The sequence below is a fragment of the Salvia miltiorrhiza genome, chromosome 7, assembly GCF_028751815.1.
Source record: "Salvia miltiorrhiza cultivar Shanhuang (shh) chromosome 7, IMPLAD_Smil_shh, whole genome shotgun sequence".
Classification (NCBI taxonomy): domain Eukaryota; kingdom Viridiplantae; phylum Streptophyta; class Magnoliopsida; order Lamiales; family Lamiaceae; genus Salvia; species Salvia miltiorrhiza.
The window spans coordinates 35,191,735-35,199,874 of NC_080393.1; positions in this window are offsets into that span (position 1 = coordinate 35,191,735).

The following is an 8,140-nucleotide window of genomic DNA, read 5'->3' on the forward strand; positions in this document are numbered from 1 at the left end:
AATTCTTGAGCTCTTGAAGCTTTGAAGATTTGAAGACTTGAATGGAATTCTTGAACTCTTGAAGCTTTGAAGATTTGAAGACTTGAAGGGAATTCTTGAACTCTTGTACTCCTTAAAGTCACTTGAAGATCTTGAGTTGAATTCTTGCAAGACTTCACTTGATGGAATTCTTCTAACTCCTCAATTCTTCACTTGAGAGAATGCTCCTAGCTATTCAATTCTCCACCACTTCAACTTGTGATTTGTGAGCACCCGAACACTCATATTTATAGATGTAGGAGGTGGACTTTATGGGCCTTTATGAGCTTTGGGCCTCCATGCATGGGCCTTAGGGCTTTGAGTGCTAATAGGCCCACTAATTCATTATATTAAATATTAATTATATATCTATTTAATTTAGGAATAAAAACCTATTAAATAAAATAGAAAATATAATTGAATATTTAATTCATGAATTTACACGTGGCACGATTTAATTCGTCAATAATTTTAATTGTTTACAAATACCTTTATGCAATTCTCCAAGAGGTTGGTGAATATACTCATCATGCAACGATGGAATGTGCCCGGAGCGTTGCATAGCCCAAAGGGAATCCTCCTATAAGCGAATGTGACAAAGGGACACTTGAAGGTGGTCTTATCTTGGTCCTCCAATGCGACCCAAATTTACATATAGCTCGAATATCTATCAAGGAAACAAAAAAAATCAATTTCCGGCCAATCTCTCCAATATTTGATCAATGAAGGGCAAAAGAAAGTGGTCCTTCTTGACCAAATCCTTTATCACCGGATTGAGCTTCATCTGGGGATCTCTGACTGGTAATGCGTTGTCCTCCAATAGGATGTGGTGTTGACAAACAATAGGGCTTATGCTCATGATGTCGGCTAAGGTCCATCCGACAGCCTCTTTGTACCTCCATATGAGCTCCTGGACTTTGCCTTCCTCCTCTAGGGTAAGCTCTGAGCTTATGATCACGGGCAAAGTCTGATTATCTCCCAAGAAGATATACTTCATGTGATTTGGGAAAGATTTCAATTCGAGCTTGGGTGCACTGATCAGGGATGGCAAAAGCCTGTCCTGCTCATCCAGTCTTGTAATCTCCATAGGTAGGTGGATCTGCATCTCTCGAGGGTGTGCTTGCATGTAATCTATGTCATTGGCCAAAGTTGCCTCCATAACTTACATCTCCCAATCATACTCATACTCTCCGTTCGTGTGCATTGTGGGCATAGAATGGTTAACACATCGCCCCATGATGTCCACAAACTCCACACTCTCGATATCCGGTGGGTGCTTGGTGGCCTTGAACAAGTTAAAGGTCACAGTCTCTCCATCGAATTGGCACGTTAGTTTCCCGGTTGCACAATTAATCTGGGTTCGAGCCGTCTTCAGGAATGGTTTGCCCAAAAACATAACTGCTGGCTTTGCCCTAGAATCTCCCATGTTAAGCATGTAGAAATCTGCTGGGAAGATCAGGTGCTGGACTTTCCGTCTTCTACTATGCCCTCATGGTATACACTTGACCTATCCGCCAATTGGATTACCACCCTTGTTGGTTTGAGTGGTTCGGTCCTTAGCTCCTGGTATATGATCAAAGATATGACATTGATGGACGCCCCCAGATCTAGCATGGCTTGCTCTATTCTCATGTCCCAAATGATACAAGGGATGTAGAACATCCCCAGGTCCTCGCGCTTTGTGGGGGCATATCCCTTTTGAGCATAGCCGACACCTGCTCCCCCACTTGAAATTTTGCATCATCCGTATACATGACTTTCTTGGTGCAAATGTCTTTGAGACACTTGGCGCATTTAGGCATAGTGCGCAGTGCTGTAAGAAATGGGATATTGACCTCCACCTTCTGGAATATTTTGAGCAGGCTGCTCATCTCCTCTGCCTCACGGTTCTTGGCTAGTCGCCCTGGGAAGGAGGTTTTATGGCCACCTTGGATTTCTCTTCAGCTTTGGGCACATCCTCCTTCTTATTTTGTTTTTGGGCAGGTTCGGTGGGTTTCTCCATCTCGATCTCCTCGTCCACCTTGTCTTCATCGTCTATGGGCACAAACTCTTCTTCAGGCATATGCACTACTTCGGGCAAAGTCTTGCCACTCCTCAGGTTGATTACGTTCACATGTGCCTTATTGTTGGTTACCTCGACCTGAGCAAGTAACTCTCTATTGTTCTTTTTTGCGTTCATCTGGACAAAGTTCTGTTGCATATAGGCCATTTGAGTGTTCAGATTGTGTATGGCTCATCTGGTCTCAAGCTTGAACTTCTCATTGTCTTGTAAGATCTTGACCACATTCCTCTGGGTCTCTTGCATGCACTTGAATATGGCTTCCATCGTTGGAGCTTTGCCCTGATTCGGCTGCTGATTCTGTTGCTGATACAAAGGTTGATTGAGGGCAAGGTAGTGATTACCCCCATACTGCAGGTTTGTTAGGTCCGGAGGGTCTCGAATAGGTGTAAGGGGGGGAGGGAATACACCTATAGGCTATTTTTCGTGAGTTAAAACGAAACTTCAAATACAAACTGACTCAACCTATTTACTGAAAGGAGTTTTGTCAAAACAGGGTTGACTACTGATACTGAATACTCTTCAGTAAGGAGTTATTAGTTAAGTCAAAGACTTTAACTAATACACGTAGGGCTTCAGTCGAGTTTGATAAACAGAGATATGTTATGAATCTTACTGACTAATAGAAGATAGATCAGTTAGACTGATAACACACGCAGCGGAAAACTTTTGTTTCGTAATAGCCTGTGTAATTAAACACGTTGTCAGTCGTTAAGTTTCTCTTTGCAATTAATCAGTTTTCAGTTTATGAAGGTAAGAGCACAAGTAAGAAAGAAAGTACTGAAAGCTGTAAATAACACAGAGATTTTTACGTGGTTCGGAAAACACTTCCTACATCCACGGTCGGTTGATCAGACCAACAACTTCACTGGGCAAGTGCTTACGGGTGCACTGCAAACCGATGCTAATGCTTACGGGTGCACAACAAACCTGAACGTGTGCTTGCGGGTGCACACAAACCTGAACGTGTGCTTGTGGGTGCACACAAACCGAGACGACTGAAGATCCTATCTTCAGTACTAACGCACATGGTTGGATTTCTCACTCCTAGCGCACACTGGGCACTAAGACCTCACGAAGACAGAACACCAGTCTGAACTCCTTTACGACACAAACACTCAATTCGGTTGATTGAAGAGAGGTTTGAAAACTTGCCAACTAAACCACAAAGAACAAGTTCTTTGTAATCAGTTTTACCTAGGCTTTGGATATACAATATTTGCCTAAGATCTAAGAGAATGTATGTAATCAACAGTGGCTGATTTTTGACTTTGTGATTCTCTTCTTCGATTCAAACTTTGGAGAGGCTTGGTTGCAGCTGAGTAACAAATTTGGCAGCATTTCAGCTTATGTTGTTGAATCGGTGAAGATTGAAGTGATCCTCGAGCGCTATTTATTGGAGACGTCTTGAATAGATCCGTTGGCGGAGATGGTCTTCAAGATTTCTTCCGTTAGAGAGTAATTTGAACTTGGGCTGAGGCTTCAATTTTCGAGGTTCCTTGTTTGGTGAGAACAGCTACTTTGAAGAGCAGGAGATGCGACATCTCTGAAACGGTAATCACCAAAAAGGAATAGCCTCTGCAGAGAAAAGACGATCCTAAGATCTCTGCATTTAATGCGGTTGTACTTCTGGAGTGCGTGGCTTCCTTTGAATGTTGGAGGTTCAGTTCGAGGAAGAATGTTTAAATGATACGTGACTTTAGTATCAGTCCGCTGAATCCACGTGGCACGCATTAAGTAATCAGTCAAAACTGATCCTTCGACTGATACTTCAGTCGGCATCTTCAGTCTTCAGTATTCAGTCTTCAGAACAGCAACTAAACTAGAGAAAGAACTCTAACACTTGAGTTCGAACAGTTCTAGTCTATTACAATTGAAACCTATTGATTTTGGTATCATCAAAACTAGGATTATGATATTTCATTAAGTTGCCAACAATTTCGCCATTTTTGATGATGCCAAAACCACACAACAGTTCTAAGCAAGAAAAAGACTGAACTCAAAGTACAAGTTATTGAACAGGGTGAATACTATTCCCCCTTAACAATAAAACCTAAAACTTGCACTCTGAAGGAAGAACACAACAGTTTAAAGAAACTGAACGAAGACAAAAACTGAAAGACATTAATCAGAGCATGGACAAAAAGTTATTGTCTTTAGGTTGAGATCAAAGAGAAGTTCTTTTCATTAAAGAAAAACGGATGAGACATCAGTTCAAATTACAGGAAGAAGGTAGAACAGCAAAGAAGAGCAGGTTCTAAAGTTTATGGTTTCTGACCATACAGATTGAATACAGTCTTCCTGGTATTGTCAAAATCATCTGAATTGGAGTTTGTGGGCACATTCCAGATTTTGCAGATGATTCTGGCTTCTCTCTTGATGGATTCTCTGTTGACGCCATTTTTGATTCTTGGAGGGCAAACTCTCGTCTTCAGGAAATTAGAGGTCGGAATTCTTGCTTCTCTTTGGAAATCCCGATTCATGTTAAGATTGGCGAAGACAACCCACTTGGTGTAGCATTCTTTCAGCTTTTCCCACCATTCGTTCATGTCAGTTGGTATCCATTGATCTTGTCTATCAAATCTGTCCAGGTAGGATACCAAGAGTCCTTCGCTGACATAATGCTTCAATCTTTGTTCTTCTCGAAGCATCTGAGGAAAGGGTTGTCGAGGAAGTGGTCGTTGAGTATCTTCACCCAGGTGGAGAGCTTTCTTGGCCTTGGGCTCTGGATCTCTGGATGAGGAGCTTTCTTCTAAGGGTCTCTTTCTGCTGTATTCTCCTGAGGCAGAAGGAGCTTGAACAGAAGGGTTGGCAACGCGTGAGATGAAAGCTTGGGATTTGGCAAATGCCTGTGCCAAATCTGCAGGAAGGTCAAGTTCACGATTATCCATATACTCTTCCTCCCTTTTGGCATCATCCCTAGGGAGAGAGTTGACTTTCCTTTGAAGTTCTTTGATATCACTGAGCATTGATTGGATAAGTGTGGAGTTCGACGATTCTCGAACCACTTTGAGCTCACTTTCAAACTTCGCAAGTCGGGCAAAGATTGGACGGAGCTCTTCTGCAACCATGAGTTTGGCATCAGTTGCAGTCATGAAATCTTTCATGAACTCAATGCGCAGTTTTTCAATATGAGATTGGAGATCCAGAAGATGTTGCTTGGACTTGATCTCTGCTTCCAACACTTGTTGCTGCATCTCCTTGAGGTCCTGTTGGACTTTTGGAAATTCAACTTGAGTTGGAATCATGGCTTGTTGGAGCTCAAGTTGATCAATTATTAAGTTTATTTTAACCTCACGAATTATTATTACCCATACCAAACGTTGACTTAGCCCATACCAGGTATACAAATTTAGCTACTCATAAATAAAACATTAAAGGCAAAATAAAAGTAAAAATAAAACATACTGATTCATAGATGTCTAGGCAAAAGCTAAAAGCAATCTTTATCGGCTCCAACTCCGGGCAAAGCAAACAAAAATAAAAAAGCACAAAAGTAAAGTGGCATGCGGCCTTGTATCTGCCTCACAAGTCTCAAAACATATAAAATAAGACTAAGGAACAAAATAAGGAAAGTGGCCGCGTAGGGGGTCGGCCTGGATCAGTGCACGCTTCACTCTCTCGCCGGAATTCTCTAAGTGCCAAGAGCTTCTCCTGCTGGGCAGTGCATCTATATTTATAGAGAAGGCATGGGCTAGAGCTAGGGCTACGACCCAGGATTAGAAACCGGCTGGGCTAGTGTTGCATGGTCAATTCTTTGCTTCCACGATGTGCCCTAGAATCTGCAGATCCTTCTGGTTTGGCAAGAAATCGCGCATGGAAGGTAAGATATCATCTTCCTTTTTTGGACCCGTGGGCAGATGCAACACGCCTTTGCCTGCGTACGCCCATATGTAGCTTCTCTCTTGGCCTCCTTTCCTTTGCCTTTGTTCTTTCATCTTCTGGTCACGTCCCTATCTTCTGGCTTTCCGCCCGAACACGACCTGATCCCGCACGGTACTAGATATGGCAAAGCTTAGGCTTTGCCTCTGTATGAACTCGGGTACTTGTCTCTCTTGCGGAATGGAGCCTGTTCTACCCCTGTACGGCCCTACACAAATGTTGTCATCTTGGAGAGCCCTATGAGCTTCTTTATTGCGAAGTTGATCTCTATTAGTCATATAAGCAGACAAGCTCGCAATACGTTCAATGGAATAGCGCAAATGTTTACCATCTTCTGTTTGTACTCTTGTATGTGTATCCATAAAAAATTCCGTTGGACCATAATAATTTTGGGAGGTATCTTGTTCAATCTCTACTACCACATTATGCATGATGATACAAGCCATCATAATTTTTCCATCAAAACTTTGTCCCAAACAAGACATGGGCGTCGAAGAAGTGCAAACCGAGCTTGTAGAACTTTAAATGCTCACTCGACATCTTTTCTGACAGACTCTTGGTGTTGAGCAAACAACTTGTGTTTTCGGATCTGTGGGGAAGTAATTGACTTGACAAATACAACCCATGATGGGTATATGCCATCGGTCAGATAATATGCCCTATCATAATGACGACCATTCACTACATAATTAACCTTTGGTGCTCGACCTTCTAAGACATCATTAAAAATAAGAGTAAATATCATTGCACGAACCTGGTGTTCCAAAGAACACATGCCATATCCACAAGTCGTATGATGAAATAACTTCCAAAATGATCATTGGTTTTTCACTTCTCCCTGTATATTGTCCGGCCCATGCATTAGGATAATTTTTCCACTCCCAATGCATGCAGTCAATACTGCCAAACATGCCCAAAAAACAACATTATTTTCCAAGATAGAGTAATCTTGCCAAATCTTATTCATTGCGCTTATGAGGTACTACGTATTGCTCAAGTAGGAAATAACACATTCTACAAAATGTATTAAAACTTCTCTTGTTGCAGATGAACTCATTCGTAGATATTCATCGACAACATCGGATGATGTCCTATACACCAATACCCTCATGGCTCCAGTACACTTCTGCAATGCTGAAAGACCTAGTCTGCCAGTAGCATCACGTCTCTGTTGAAAAAACTCATAATTAACAGATGCAGCCTCCACTATTTGAAGAAATAACGTTTGTTGCATGCGAAATCGTCATCGGAAGACCTTTGGAGGATACGTTGGGCTGGTACCAAAATAGTCATTGATTAAACGCTTTGCACCAATCTCACGCTCCCTATCACAATATTTTCTCCTAGGTATTGGAATTTGATATGCTACAAATAAATTAGTATTAGTTATGATCATATTCTCGATGATGTTATCAAATTGAAGATTTCGTTGATAAACTCGTTCTTCTCATTCATCGAATTCAGTGGAATGGGAAACATCAGAATCTAAGTTTGAATCAAGTGAAGAGATTTCATTGACAGACATTCTTTTAAGTGAATTACAGAAAATGATAGATTAGAAGCTATATTTGAGCAAAGAGTCAGGATTTTCTATAATATTGAGATGTGTTTCATCCGTCATTTATAGAATACATATTGAAATGTAGGATAAGATATCTAGATTTGAATTGATACGGTTGCATGTGATCTTTCCTGAGAAAAATGACATATGCAGGTATTGGAAATAATGTTATGTCAGAATTAGACAAATGCATGTGAATTGGACAAATGCTATGTCAAAATTGGATAAATGCTATGTCAGAGTTGGACAAATGCCCAATGCTATTCAATTTTAGATGAAATACACTTCTTCATTAATTAAAAATAGAACAAGTACATAACACAATTTGCCAAAACAAAAATCGCACAAAAAGAAAGCACATAAACTAAAAGCGCACAAATAGAAAGTACATAAACTAAATTACATAGAAAGTACATGATTAAAATACATTCACTCTCCAAATAATTTTTTTAATTAGTTGACGTTTCATCTCTTTGTCATCTGGAGATAAGTGATCTTTCGCCAACAATTGACGCAATATTTGTTCTTTCATCTTCATTGCGTTTCTTTGCAACTTTTCGCGCTCTAATTCAATTCGATTCTTTATTAACTCAGCTTCAACATCTCTACAGACTCTCATT